We start from the raw sequence: 13,603 nt of genomic DNA, 5'->3' as shown, positions 1-13,603 counted from the left end.
GGGCCCAGTAGGGGGTGTGGCAGTCCTTTCTGTGAGGGCAGGCTACTGTTCTTTGACATGCAAGTCTCAGGCCCTCCAACCTCCCAGCACAGGGAGACCTATTCAAAATGCAGATGTATGCAAGTGTGGCAGAGTATCCTGTGTTTGGGGTGTGTCTGAGTGAATGCACAAGGGAGCTGTCAACTAAACCCAGGCAGACGTGGATTGTAAGGCACAGAAAGAATTAAGTGCAGAGAAATGCTCACTTTTCTAAAAGTGGCATTTCTAAAATAATAATGTTAAATCTAACTTCACCAGTCAACAGGATTTTGTATCACCATTCTGGGCATACTAAATATGACTTTCCTACTCCTTTCCGATCAGCAGCTACCACTCAATCAGTGTATGAGGGCAGCCCTCATGATAACCTATGAAGGGAGCAGGCCTCCCAGCAGTGTAAAAACGAACTTAGGAGTTTTACACTACCAGGACATGTAAACTACACAGGTACATGTCCTGACTTTTGCATACACAGCACCCTGCCCTATGGGTTAACTATGGCATACCTTAGGGATGTCTTATATGTAGAAAAAGGGGAGTTTTAGGCTTGGCAAGTACTTTTAAATACCAAGTCGAATTGGCAGTGAAACTGCACACACAGGCCTTACAATGGCAGGCCTGAGACAAGGTTAAGGGGCTACTTAAGTGGGTGGCACAATCAGTGCTGCAGGACCACTAGCAGCATTTCATCTACAGGCCCTGGGCACACTTTGGCCCTCATTATAACCCTGGTGGTAAATCCCACTTACCTCCGTGCAGAAGACCACCAACATACTGCTGAGGCTGCGGAATTCTGCTACAGGTATTACGATCGACAGCTCAGAGCCGACACCGTCACACCAACAAGAATACTCCCACACTATCACGACCCACGAATCAACGCGGCAGACTTTCAACCACGGTAAACCATTGGCGGTACACACCGCCACGCTCAAAATACACACACATATACAAAACACCACCACATAGGACAATTTGAAATACACACAGCTGATACACATACACACACCACACCCACACACCCAATCCAATACAAAACACACACCCACATTACCCACAAGCCCTTACTACCAGAAATTTTAAAGCAGGCCAGAGAGAGACACTACCTTAAACAACACCAGCATCCACAGACACACAAAACCATCACATACACAACATCCACGCACCTCAAACAACACACAACAACACATCCCCTCACACATCACAACACACATCATCTAACACATCACCCACACCACATCATGGCACCTCAACGACACCCCAGGTTCTCTGAGGAGGAGCTCAGGGTCATGGTGGAGGAAATCGTCCGGGTAGAGCCACAGCTATTTGGATCACAGGTGCAGCAGACATCCATTGCAAGGAAGATGGAGCTATGGCGGAGAATAGTCGTCAGAGTCAACGCAGTGGGACAGCATCCAAGAACTAGGGATGACATCAGGAAGAGGTGGAACGATCTATGGGGGAAGGTGCGTTCCGTGGTCTCCAGACACCAGATTGCAGTACAGAGGACTGGCAGTGGACCCCCACCTCCTCCCCCACAACTAACAACATGGGAGGAGCAAGTCTTGGCAAAACTGCATCCTGAGGGCCTCGCAGGAGTAGCAGGAGGACTGGACTCTGGTAAGGCAAAACTTTACTACTTTATCCCCCACCATACCTGCATGCCATCACATACCCCACCCTTACCCTCACACCCATCACCCCAACAGCCTACAGATAACCCACCAACACAACCCACACATCCTAAAAACAAGCCCTTCATGTGACACCAATGCATGGACACCCATCACCAAAGCATGTCCAGTACAGATACCCACACAGACCCCAAACCAACTATCACACAATGACCAAGGCAAGAATGCAAGCACTGGAGTAGAGGGTCACTCACCCATTGCACACGATGGCACACACAGATGCAATAATTATGCTCTTATACCCCTACAGGACCCCTACCCAACGTCACCGGACAGAGGTACCAGACATATCCAGTCCCCCCACAGAAGAGACCCACAGTGATGACAGCAGCTCTGCACAACTGGATCAAGATGACCAGCCCGGCCCATCAGGGACCTCGGGACAGTCGGTTCCCTGACACAGTCACAAGCCACCACAGACCCTCCCCCAAGAGGAAACACCAGCACAGCACCCACCCAGCGGGCCCATCCCTCTGTCCCTAGGACACGTCAATTAGCAGTGTGTCCACCACTACAAGGAACCCAGGCAACCCCACTAACACAGGACGATCAGGGACCTGGGGGCAGTGGCAGTGGGCACACGGTTCAGGGGACAGAGGCACAGGACAACAGGGAAGCTGGGAGGACTGCTGTGCGACAGGGAGAGGACAGGCCCAGGGAACCCACTCTCCACGAGGCCCTCTCCAACATCATGGGAGCTTACCATCATTCCCAGGAGACGATGGCAACGGTACTGGCCAAGTTTCAGAAGACCTGGTGGCTGCAGGAGGAACACTACCTTGGGATCAGGGAGGACTTGAAGTCCATTAACAACACCCTGGTCACCATTGCAGGGGTGCTGGCAGACCTTGTCAACACCAGGAGGGACACAGTGGCACAACAAGAGGCCCCTGACACTAGCCTGGACGATAAACAGCCCTCCACCTCCGCCGGCGCTAGTGGACAGGAGGCACAGCGACAGGAACACGACACCAGCACCCCACCCCCTGCAGATGGAGAACCACCCCGCAAATTGTCCCTGAGATCCAGGAACAAGACAGAGAACATTGCCAAGACCCTCACCAGGAAATGAGACCCTCCTGAATGTCACCCTTCTGTCCCACTTTGTCACCCTGTCCATCCTTAAACTGCCATTGCTCCACGTCCTATGCCCCTTTGGAAAATGCACCTGTGAAACAAATACACTGGACTCTGCCATGGACATACCTCCACCATCACCCCAGCCCATTTTACAACCCCCTCCACTTATTAGCACAGAAATAAACACAGTTCAATCACAAAACAATCTGGAGTCAGTCTGTGCTTTCACAAATTTGTAGTTGCAATAACCATGGAATATAGCAATGTCAATTTACTTGTGCACATACCGATGTAACACAGCTGTAGGCCAGGAGGAAATATAGCAGAGGGCACAAAGTGGGACCCAAATCTGTGAAATGGAAAGGCAAAGCGACAAGTCAGGGTCCATACACTGAGTGAAGTTGACAGACTTATGGTAGCTCCAACAATAGTATGAGATGTGGGAGGCAGTGACATCTTCTTACTTGTGTCTCACTGGAAGTATTGCATGATTATGTTGTTTCGGTTATCGATATCCTCTTCTTCTGCCTCCTCTTCTTCATTGTCCACAGGCTCCACAGCTGCCACAAGACCACCAGCTGGCCTATCCTCCTGCAGAAAAGGCACCTGCCGTCGCAAAGCCAGGTTGTGCAGCATATAGCAGGCCACGATGATCTGGCACACCTTCTTTGGTAAGTAGTATAGGGAACCACCTGTCATATGGAGGCACCGGAATCTGGCCTTCAGGAGGCCGAAGGTGCGTTCGGTCACCCTCCTAGTTCGCCCATGTGCCTCATTGTAGCGTTCCTCTGCCTTTGTCCTGGGATTCCTCACTGGGGTCAGTAGCCATAAGAGGTTGGGGTAACCAGAGTCACCTGCAAATATCGAGGGACAACTGTTAGACATACACTAATCCTTCGGGACAACCCCATACCCAGACACCTATTCACACTGAATTGGGTCCTTGGCCTCACCTATTCGCCACACATGGTGCCTCTGGAGTTGCCCCATCACATAAGGGATGCTGCTACTCCTCAAAATGTAAGCGTCATGCACTGAGCCAGGAAACTTGGCATTCACTTGGGAGATGTGCTGGTCTGCCAAACACACCATCTGCACATTCATCGAATGGTAGCTCTTTCGGTTTCTGTACACCTGTTCACTCCTGCTTGGAGGTACTAATGCCACATGTGTCCCATCAATGGCACCTATGATGCTGGGGATATGTCCCAGGGCATAGAAGTCACCTTTCACTGTGGTCAAATCCTCCACCTGAGGGAACACGATGTAGCTGCGCATATGTTTCAGCAGGGCAGACAACACTCTGGACAACATGTTAGAGAACATTGGCTGAGACATCCCTGATGCAATGGCCACTGTTGTTTGAAAGGAACCACTTGCCAGGAAATGGAGTACTGACAGGACTTGCACTAGAGGGGGTATCCCTGTTGGATGGTGGATAGCTGACATCAGGTCTGGCTCAACTGGGCACACAGTTCCTGAATTGTTGCACGATAAAGTCTGTATGTGATTATGATGTGTCTCTCTTCCATTGTCGACAGATCTACCAGGGGTCTGTATACCGGAGGATGCCGCCATCTCATCACCTGCCCCAGCAGATGTGCCCATTGGAGGAGAACAGCGAGCAGAGAGACATTGAGGTAGCACAAAATGTAATTGGCAGAACTTTATTAATCCGCAATGTGCCTATAACTGTGTATATTCCAGGCCTAGATAGGTGTGACACAGTTATTATTAATGCCATGTGGCACCCTGAAATGGCGGCTGCCTGACCTGTAAGGTGGGACAAGGGGATATGAGGTAACTGCGCTGGCGTTGTACACCGTCGTGGTGGGCGGTCAAGACCGCGGCGCAATTCAGCATTGGTTAACATTGGGCCCTATGGGTCCGAGGAGCTAATGACGATGTACGCCGGCAGTGGCGGTACGCACTGCCGCGACCATGACCGCCATTTTCTGTCTGTTCACTCACTTGATACCTGACCTTCAACAGGAGAGGACCTACACTGCAAGTGCTGCTATGACCTATGTCTGGAAGCGACGATGGCTCATGTGTCTGGGGAAAGAGCCCCTGCCTTCACTTCAGAGGAGTTGGGGAAACTATTGGATGGGGTCCTCCCCCAGTACACGCAACTGTACGGTCCTCCAGACAAACAGGTAAGTACACTGTGAGCATGCTGAATGGACAATGCCTGCTTTGAGTGGTGTGGCTGGAAGATACATGGGGTAGCTGAGGCCTACATGTGCGTACTGTTTTTGCCGTGTTTTTGTTTGCGTTGGTTCCGCCCCGGAAAAGGTGGCAGATAGGCCTCTTGTGATACGGTGGGCGGTACATTGTCTTCCGCCTGTCTATTGGTGGTTACCGCTGCGGTGTTTGTTTCTACCACCGTGGCGGTCGGAGTGTTAAAGTGGCTGTCTATGTTGGCGGTTTCCGCCATGGTCATGATTCCATTTTTTTTCCGCCGGTCTGTTTGCGGTGTTACCGCCGCTTTAACACCGACCGCCAGGGTTGTAATGAGGGCCATAGTGCACTCTACAAGGGACTTATAAGTAAATTAAATAGTCCAATTGGGTATGGTCCAATGTTACCATGTTTAAAGGGAGAGAGCATATGCATTTTAGCACTGATTAGCAGTGGTAAAGTGTGCAGAGTCTAAAAAACAGCAAAAACAATACCTAAAAAGTGGAGGGAGGCAGGCAAAACGTTAGGGGTGACCACCCTAAGGCTGTCAGGTCTAACATGTGTTCCCCCAGCTGAAAGTGGGGTGAGCTACCCAGCCTGCCGGGAGCTCTCATCGCTAAGGAGGAAGTATCTGGAGAGACCATCAGCCTTGGCGTGGTCAATCCCCGGGCGATGCTCCACCGTAAAGTCCACCCCCGTCGGGAAATGGACCACCTCAAGAGGTAGGATTCTCACCCCTCATCTGCATGAGCCATCTGAGGAGACTGTGGTCTGTCTGAACCCAGAAGTGAGTCCCAAACAGGTATGATCTCAGCTTCTTCAGTGCCCAGAGTACAGCAAATGCTTCTCTTTCAATAGCACTCCACCTCTGTTCCCGTGGTAATAGCCTTCTGCAAATAAAGACTACTGGTTGGTCTGAGCCCTCCTCATTTAGCTGTGCTAGAATAGCCCCTATGCCATGCTCTGAAGCATCTGTTTGCACAATAAACTCCTGTGAGGGCCTTGAGCACAGGAGCCGTGTACATGGCTTCCTTCAAGGAGTCAAAGGCTTTCTGACAATCCTCTGTCCAATTCACCAACCTTGGTTGCTTTTTTGGAAGTAAGTTCTGTCAGGGGTGACACAATGGTACCATAGCCCTTGACAAACCTACGGTAGTATCCAGTGAGGCCTAAGAAGGCTGTCACTTCAGTCTGTGTTCTAGGTGGTTACCAGGCCTTGATAGTTTCAATCTTGGCCTGGAGTGGCTGCACCTTGCCACCACCTACTAGGTGTCCCAAGTACACCCTGCCCAATCTGGCACTTACTAGCCTTGATGGTCAGGCCTGCCTGTTGAAGAGCCTGAAGCACCTCCTTGAGGCGGAGTAGGTGTTCCTCCCAGCTGGAACTATAGACTGCTCTGTCATCTAGGTAGGCTGCGCAGTAGGCATCCTTGCCAGCTATGACCAAGTTAACCAACCGTTGGAAGGTAGCGGGGGCATTTTTCAACCGAAAGGATATCACCCGGAACTGGTAATGGCCATCAGGTGTGGAAAATGCGGATCTCTCTTTAGCCCCCTCAGTCAAGGTGATCTGCCAGTACCCTGATATGAAATCAAAAGTACTCAGGAACTTGGCAGCGCCTAGCCTGTCAACAAGCTCATCAGCTCAGGGGACGGGGTGAGCGTCAGTCCGTGTGACTGAGTTGAGACCCCGATTGTCCACACAGAACCGGAGTTCTGGCTTTGCACCAGGGGCAGCAGCCTTAGGTACCAGCACCGCAGGGCTGGCCCAAGAACTGCTGGACTTCTCAATAACCCCTTGTTTAAAGGGATAAAGCATATGCACTTTAGCACTGGTTAGCAGTGATAAAGTGTGCAGAGTCTACAAACCAGCAAAAACAATATCTAAAAAGTGAAGGGAGGCAGGCAAAAAGTTAGGGGTGACCACCCTAAGGCTGTCAGGTCTAACACTCCCTTAACCCAGAACCACCAGCGTGACTGGCCTCCTTTTCTGAGCTACAGTGACATAACAAGTTCCAAAGACTTGCCCTGCAGCTGCCAATCTGCCTAGACTCCCGCTGGCCTCTGCTAGAGTGAGTCCTGATCCCCTGGGGTGTCCTCCCAGGGCCTAGACCCTTGACTTTCATCAAAGTGAACTCCTTTTGGACCAACTATGGGCTCCCTCAGAACCAAGGCAATGTGACACAAGACTGAGCATTCCAGCACCTGATTGGTAGCCTCATCGTAGCAGACAGCATGAAGTAGGACCTCGAATCACAGCACCTCGCAGGTCCTGATCAGCAGACTCATTGGGACCATTGCAGTGCAATGCATCTCGTCAGAGGCTCTCACATCATAGCAGCTCCTTCATCTGACCCAACGCAGCACGGCATAACTTGGTACAGCACCGCACAGCTCCTGTTCGGCAGCTCCTTTGGAAATTATGCAACTCAACGCAACACAGCACAGGACCTGCATCTCAGTCCTTTACCTGGCCCGCGCTCCAGCATGATCGGATTAAACTTGTAACTTTGACGTGGTCCGGTGCGGCCAGATAACTCCATTTGGTGCTTTGCGCCTTTTGGGTCTACTTTCACCTAAGACTTTGAAATTCCATACATCCAGTTCTACTGATTAGATTTTTGTTATTCTGGTATACGTTTATTTATTGAATTGTATTATATATTTCTAAACTGGTATGGGATTTTTCTTGTATTGTGTTTTCACTTTATCAGTGTTAGTATGCTTCATAAGGACTCTACACATGGCCTCTAAGTTAGCCCTGACTGCTTTTGTGCCAAGTTACTAGAGGAATAATTACAGTTTAATTTAGTGACTTTTGTGGTTCTTCCTGAAAGGACTGCGGTTTTTGTTTGGGAAGGGTTTTCACCACCCTCACTCCAAAACCCAATTTCTCACTCGCTGGAAACTAAGGGGGTCATTACAACCCTGGCGGACGGTGTTAAAGGTGCGGTAATACCGCAAACAGTCAGACGGACAAAAAAAGGGAATTATGACCCTGGCGGAAACCACCAACAAAGACAGCCACTTTAAACTTTGCCCGCCACGGCGGTACAGACAAGCAGCACGGCGGTCACCGCCAACAGACAGGCGGGAGACAATGTACCGCCCACACTATCACAACACACCAATCTGCCACCTTTTCCGGGGCGGGTTCACTGTGGATAAAAACACAGCGGAAACAGCTTTTGCTATGGGAAAACGCTCACCTTAACATATCCCACGAGGAACGACGACTCCATGGACCCCGAACTCCATATACTACCTGCCCTTGTCTTTCTGCTCCTTCACGACCAACAGCGACGTAGGCGCAGAAGATACCGGTGAGTACAGCACCTACGACACGGGGAGGCAAAAGTTAGGGGGACACCCACCAAACACCCCCACCCCCACCCTCGCATAAGACAACATACACACCAATGCAGTCACAAACATCACAGTAACAACCCACAATTCCCCCGGAAGAATGCAAAGACAATGCAAATTTCGGTCAAACTTTGTAATGTGCCAATATACATGTCATACAAAAAAAAACAAATATATGTATACTAAAATCACTCTTATTTACATATATACAATCCGAGAAGTAGTGCAGATATGTACACAACAATGTCCGTGCACCAACAGTCCAAAAATGCATGGGCGAGGCCCACAAGAGATACCTGACCAAAATCGGAGAGAACACTGCTGGGGCATCAGATAGAAACACTACAGGCACCTCAGGGGGAAGGGAAGGGGGGCACCTCAGCCACATAAACGCAAAGCCAGATCCACGACGGGGCTCCATGCCCATTGATGTATCCTGGGGAGTGCAAAGCCACAGTCTCTCAAGTCTATACAGTGGGTGGGTTGCCCACTGTTACATCCTGGGGAGTGCAAAGCCACAGTCTCTCAAGTCCATACAGTGGGTGGTTTGCCCACTGTTCAATCCTGGGGAGTGCAAAGCCACAGTCTCACAAGTCTCTACAGTGGGTGGGTTGCCCACTGTTACATCCTGGAGAGTGCAAAGCCACAGTCTCTCAAGTCCATACAGTGGGTGGTTTGCCCACTGTTCAATCCTGGGGAGTGCAAAGCCACAGTCTCACAAGTCTCTACAGTGGGTGGGTTGCCCACCGTTCAATCCTGGGGAGTGCAAAGCCACAGTCTCTCAAGTCCATACAGTGGGAGGTTTGCCCACTGTTCAATCCTGGGGAGTGCAAAGCCACAGTCTCTCAAGTTGATGCAGGTCCATACTGATACTGGGGGGTGACTGGTGCCCAGACTGGATGAGTCTCCCCGTGAATGGTATTGTCCTGTCACTGTCCCAGCTGCACATGGGATAAGGATGCCTGATGTGGTGGGCCATTCATTCCTACCCGGTGCATTGCCCTCTTCAGCGCTGCTTTGACATGGCGGTCTTTGCCCTCTTCAGCGGTGCTATGACATGGCGTTTCAGGACTGTTCAGCGGTGCTTTGACATGGCGGTCTTTGCCCTCTTCAGCGGTGCTTTGACATGGCGGTCTTTTCCCTCTTCAGCGGTGCTATGACATGGCGTTTCAGGACTGTTCAGCGGTGCTTTGACATGGCGGTCTTTGCCCTTTTCAGCGGTGCTATGACATGGCGTTTCAGGACTGTTCAGCAGTGCTTTGACATGGCGGTCTTTGCCCTCTTCAGCGGTGCTTTGACATGGCGGTCTTTGCCCTCTTCAGCGGTGCTATGACATGGCGTTTCAGGACTGTTCAGCGGTGCTTTGACATGGCGGTCTTTGCCCTCTTCAGCGGTGCTATGACATGGCGTCTCAGGACTGTTCATCGGTGCTTTGACATGGCGGTCTTTGCCCTCTTCAGCGATGCTTTGACATGGAGGTCTTTGCCCTCTTCAGTGGTGCTATGACATGGCGTTTCAGGACTGTTCAGCGGTGCTTTGACATGGCGGTCTTTGCCCTCTTCAGCGGTGCTATGACATGGCGGTTCTGATAAGGACATTGGTGTGTGGCATGACGATTTCCACACTGGACATTGGTGTGTGGCATGACGATTTCCACACTGGACATTGGTGTGTGGCATGACGACGATTTCCACACTGGACATTGGTGTGTGGCATGACGTTCCATCATTGCCCAGCGGGGCTGTGGCATCCTGGCCCCACCTGGGCTGTGACTCCAGCAGTGGTCTCTTGACCAGTGACGATACTTGAGCCCTCCTGGGCTGTGACTCTGGCGGTGGTCTCTGGACCAGTGACAATACTTGAGCCCTCCTGGGCTGTGACTCTAGCGGTGGTCTCTGGACCAGTGACGATACTTGAGCCCTCCTGGGCTGTGACTCTGGCGGTGGTCTCTGGACCAGTGACGATACTTGAGCCCTCCTGGGCTGTGACTCTGGCGGTGGTCTCTGGACCAGTGACAATACTTGAGCCCTCCTGGGCTGTGACACTGGCGGGGGTCTCTGGATCAGTGACGACGGTGCTGGCGGTTGTGTCTGGACCGCCGGAAATGATGGCACACTTCTCCGCCGTGACACTCACAACAGGCTGGGCAGACTTCTTCTGGACCTTCCCCACCTTTTTTGGAGTTACAGCTGACTCACCAATCGCCTTCGACCCCATTTCACTTGTTGGCCCACCAGGAGTCTGTCCCACCACTCTCCAATTTCGGAGCCTTTACAGGGGGTGGGCTGCCTGTGCCTTGGCTCCGGGTCCTACTGCCTGCCCTGGTGGACGGTGCACACCAAAAACCTTGAACAGGCACCACTGGTCCTGGAGGCTTTTTGGCTGAGGCGCTACGAGGGGACTGATGAATTGGAAGGGGGGGGGGAGGGGGCAAAAAGGTCAATTTGACAGAGGGACAGTTTCTGACGAACACTGGGATGGGTAGCTGGAGGGGGTCTGGGAGTGGAGGAAGAGGAGGTGGTTGTAGGAGGTGTCACTTTAGATGTTTTAAGTGCAGGTGCAGGTACTGGAGGCTGTCGTGAGGTGGATGGATGTTGGGTGAGTGAATGCCGGCGTTTGGGTACTTTGGGAGGGGGTGTCACAGACACACTGGGAGAGGACACAGGGGACGTGTAAATGGCAGTGGAGGTGGTGAGTGCAGGTGAGCGGCGTGTGGTGCTGGGTGTCCTGGTGCGAGTCCTAGTGCCTGTAGATGTGGTGCATGCAGGTGTGTGTGTAGACGAGACTGGGAGGGAGGACGGAGAAGAGGAGGAGGGGGACACAGTGGAGACAGTGGATGTTGCAGTGTCTGTATGGGTGTGATGCTTGTGTGAGTGCTTGTGGTGTGTGTGGTGCCTATGTTTGCTTGAGCTACTTGGGTGTGTTGACTTGTCTGCATGCTGGTCTGTAGGTGTGCTTGGGATGGGCTGGGATACAGGGCATTGGGTCTGGGTGGAGGAAGTTGGAGGGGGGAGGCTGGACACAGGGACAATTGCTGCCATCAGTGCTGAGGCCAGAGATTGCAGGGTTCGCTGAAGGGCAGCCTGACCAGAATGAATGCCCTCCAGGAATGCATTACCGTGTTGCAACTCCCTTTCTACACCCTGGATGGCATTCACAATGGTAGACTGCCCAACAGTGAGTGACCTGAGGAGGTCAATGGCCTCCTCACTGAGGGCAGCAGGGGTGACTGGGGCAGGGCCTGAGGTGCCAGAGGTGAAGGTGATGCCCACCCTCCTGGGTGAGCGGGCACGGGGCGCACGCGGAGGGGCTGCTGGGAGGGCGGTGCTGGTAGGGGGGGTGGCGGCTGTACCTGTAGAAGTGTGGCGCACAGATGGTGCTGCCACCACAGGGGACCTCACATCGGCGGACGAGTCTGTGTCTCTGGTTGGTGATCCGGTGGCCGACGTGAAGCTCCCCTTGCCCTCCGTCCCACTGGTGTATTCAGAGTCTGTGGTGTGGCCCTCCATGGCCATGTGGGATGCAGCTCCCTCGTGCTCCGGTGCCACTGTACCTCCGCCTGTTGATGCTGATGTACAAACGGACAGGGAGAGCAGGAAAAGGGGGGGAGACAGAAGAAAGAGGGTTTTAGTACATAGCATACCGCTACCGTTGGCGGACAAGACAGACGCAGCAGCTCCATGCACAACGCCACGCTCCTGCCCTCTGCACATGCAATTTCATGGATATGGGCTACGTGTTAATGCTGGAAATCTGCGCACATGGATGCCACAGGGGCAACTATACCTCAACTTGCTAGTTTTCTGAGGTGGGGTAGAGTACCAGATGGCCTACATTACGGAGGGGCCTTGCCTAACTAACTCGCCCTGGCCTATGGACACCCACAGCCCACCTCCCCCACCCACACACCGTCTCTGCACGCAAAGTCCGCAGAATGCGTTTGTACTCACCCCCTTGTGTCTGCTGTGATTACCTTAAGCGCCCATCCAACTCCAGGTAGGCCACCACCAGGATCCAGAACATCAGGGGGGTCATGTTACGACGGGCACCCCTCCCACGTTGGGAGGCCATCCCCAGCTTAGCCTCCGCCGTCTTCTTGCTGCAGCGGCGAATGTCCTCCCATCTCTTCCGGCAGTGGGTGCCCCGTCTCTGGTGGGCCCCCAGGGTCCGGACGTCCTTGGCGATGGCATGCCAAATGTCCCTCTTCTGGTGGGCGCTGACCTACATGACATGCACAAGGGAAGAGGAACAGTCATTACCAATTGCACCATCAATGTGTGTGGCCCCCTCCATACTCTGACCATGTGGCCCATTTATTCCCATGCTTTACTGTAGTATGACTTCTACCCCCTTCCCTCTTCCACCCAGCCCTCTCCACCCAGGCCTAGCCCCTACAACGTGCTCCCTGTGTACTAACCTGTTGGTCTGGAGGACTGTAGAGTAGCGTGTACTGGGGGAGGACCCCATCCACAAGTTTCTCCAACTCCTCCGATGTGAAGGCAGGGGCCCTTTCCCCAGACGCAGCAGCCATTGTCGCTTCCAGACCGAGGTCACAGCAACACTAGCAGTGTAGGTCCTCTCCTGTTGAAGGTCAGTTATCTAGTGATTGAAGAGATAGAAAATGGCGGTGACGACCGCAGCGGTGATATCCGCGGCGGGGCGCATCATCACCGCCGGCGCACCTGTTCATTGGCTCCTGGGGCCCATAGGGTCCATTGTTAACCAATGCAGCATTGCGCCGCGCTCTACGACCGCCTACCGCGACGGTGTGCAACGCCAGCGCTGTTACCCCACAATCCCATTGTCCCAGTTTAGAGGTCAGGCAGCCGCCATTTCAGGGGCCCACATGGATTCATTTTCAAATGTGTCACACATACTGAGGCCTACACTCAACACACATACAGGAAGGGTTTATTCTCTGGGGTAGTCTTGTGTGTGACTGTGGGTACATACCTGGAAGAATAGTGACTGTTTCTTCGCTGTTGTCCTTCATAGGCACCGTCAGCTGGGACATATGAGAAGATGGTGGAATCCGCCGGTGTACCGACCGCTGGTGGACCTGTTGGCAATGGAGGAGCGACATTTAATTGTGACCTACAGGTTTGACCGTGCCACAATCCAGGAACTGTGTACCCAGTTGGAGCGAGAGCTGATGTCACCAATCCGCCATCCGACTGGAATCCCCCCTGACGTGCAGGTGCTGTCAGTGCTCCATTTCCTTGCAAGTGGGTCATTTCAAACAA

The sequence above is a fragment of the Pleurodeles waltl genome, chromosome 3_1, assembly GCF_031143425.1.
Source record: "Pleurodeles waltl isolate 20211129_DDA chromosome 3_1, aPleWal1.hap1.20221129, whole genome shotgun sequence".
NCBI lineage: Eukaryota > Metazoa > Chordata > Amphibia > Caudata > Salamandridae > Pleurodeles > Pleurodeles waltl.
Note: the sequence above shows the minus strand (reverse complement) of the source record.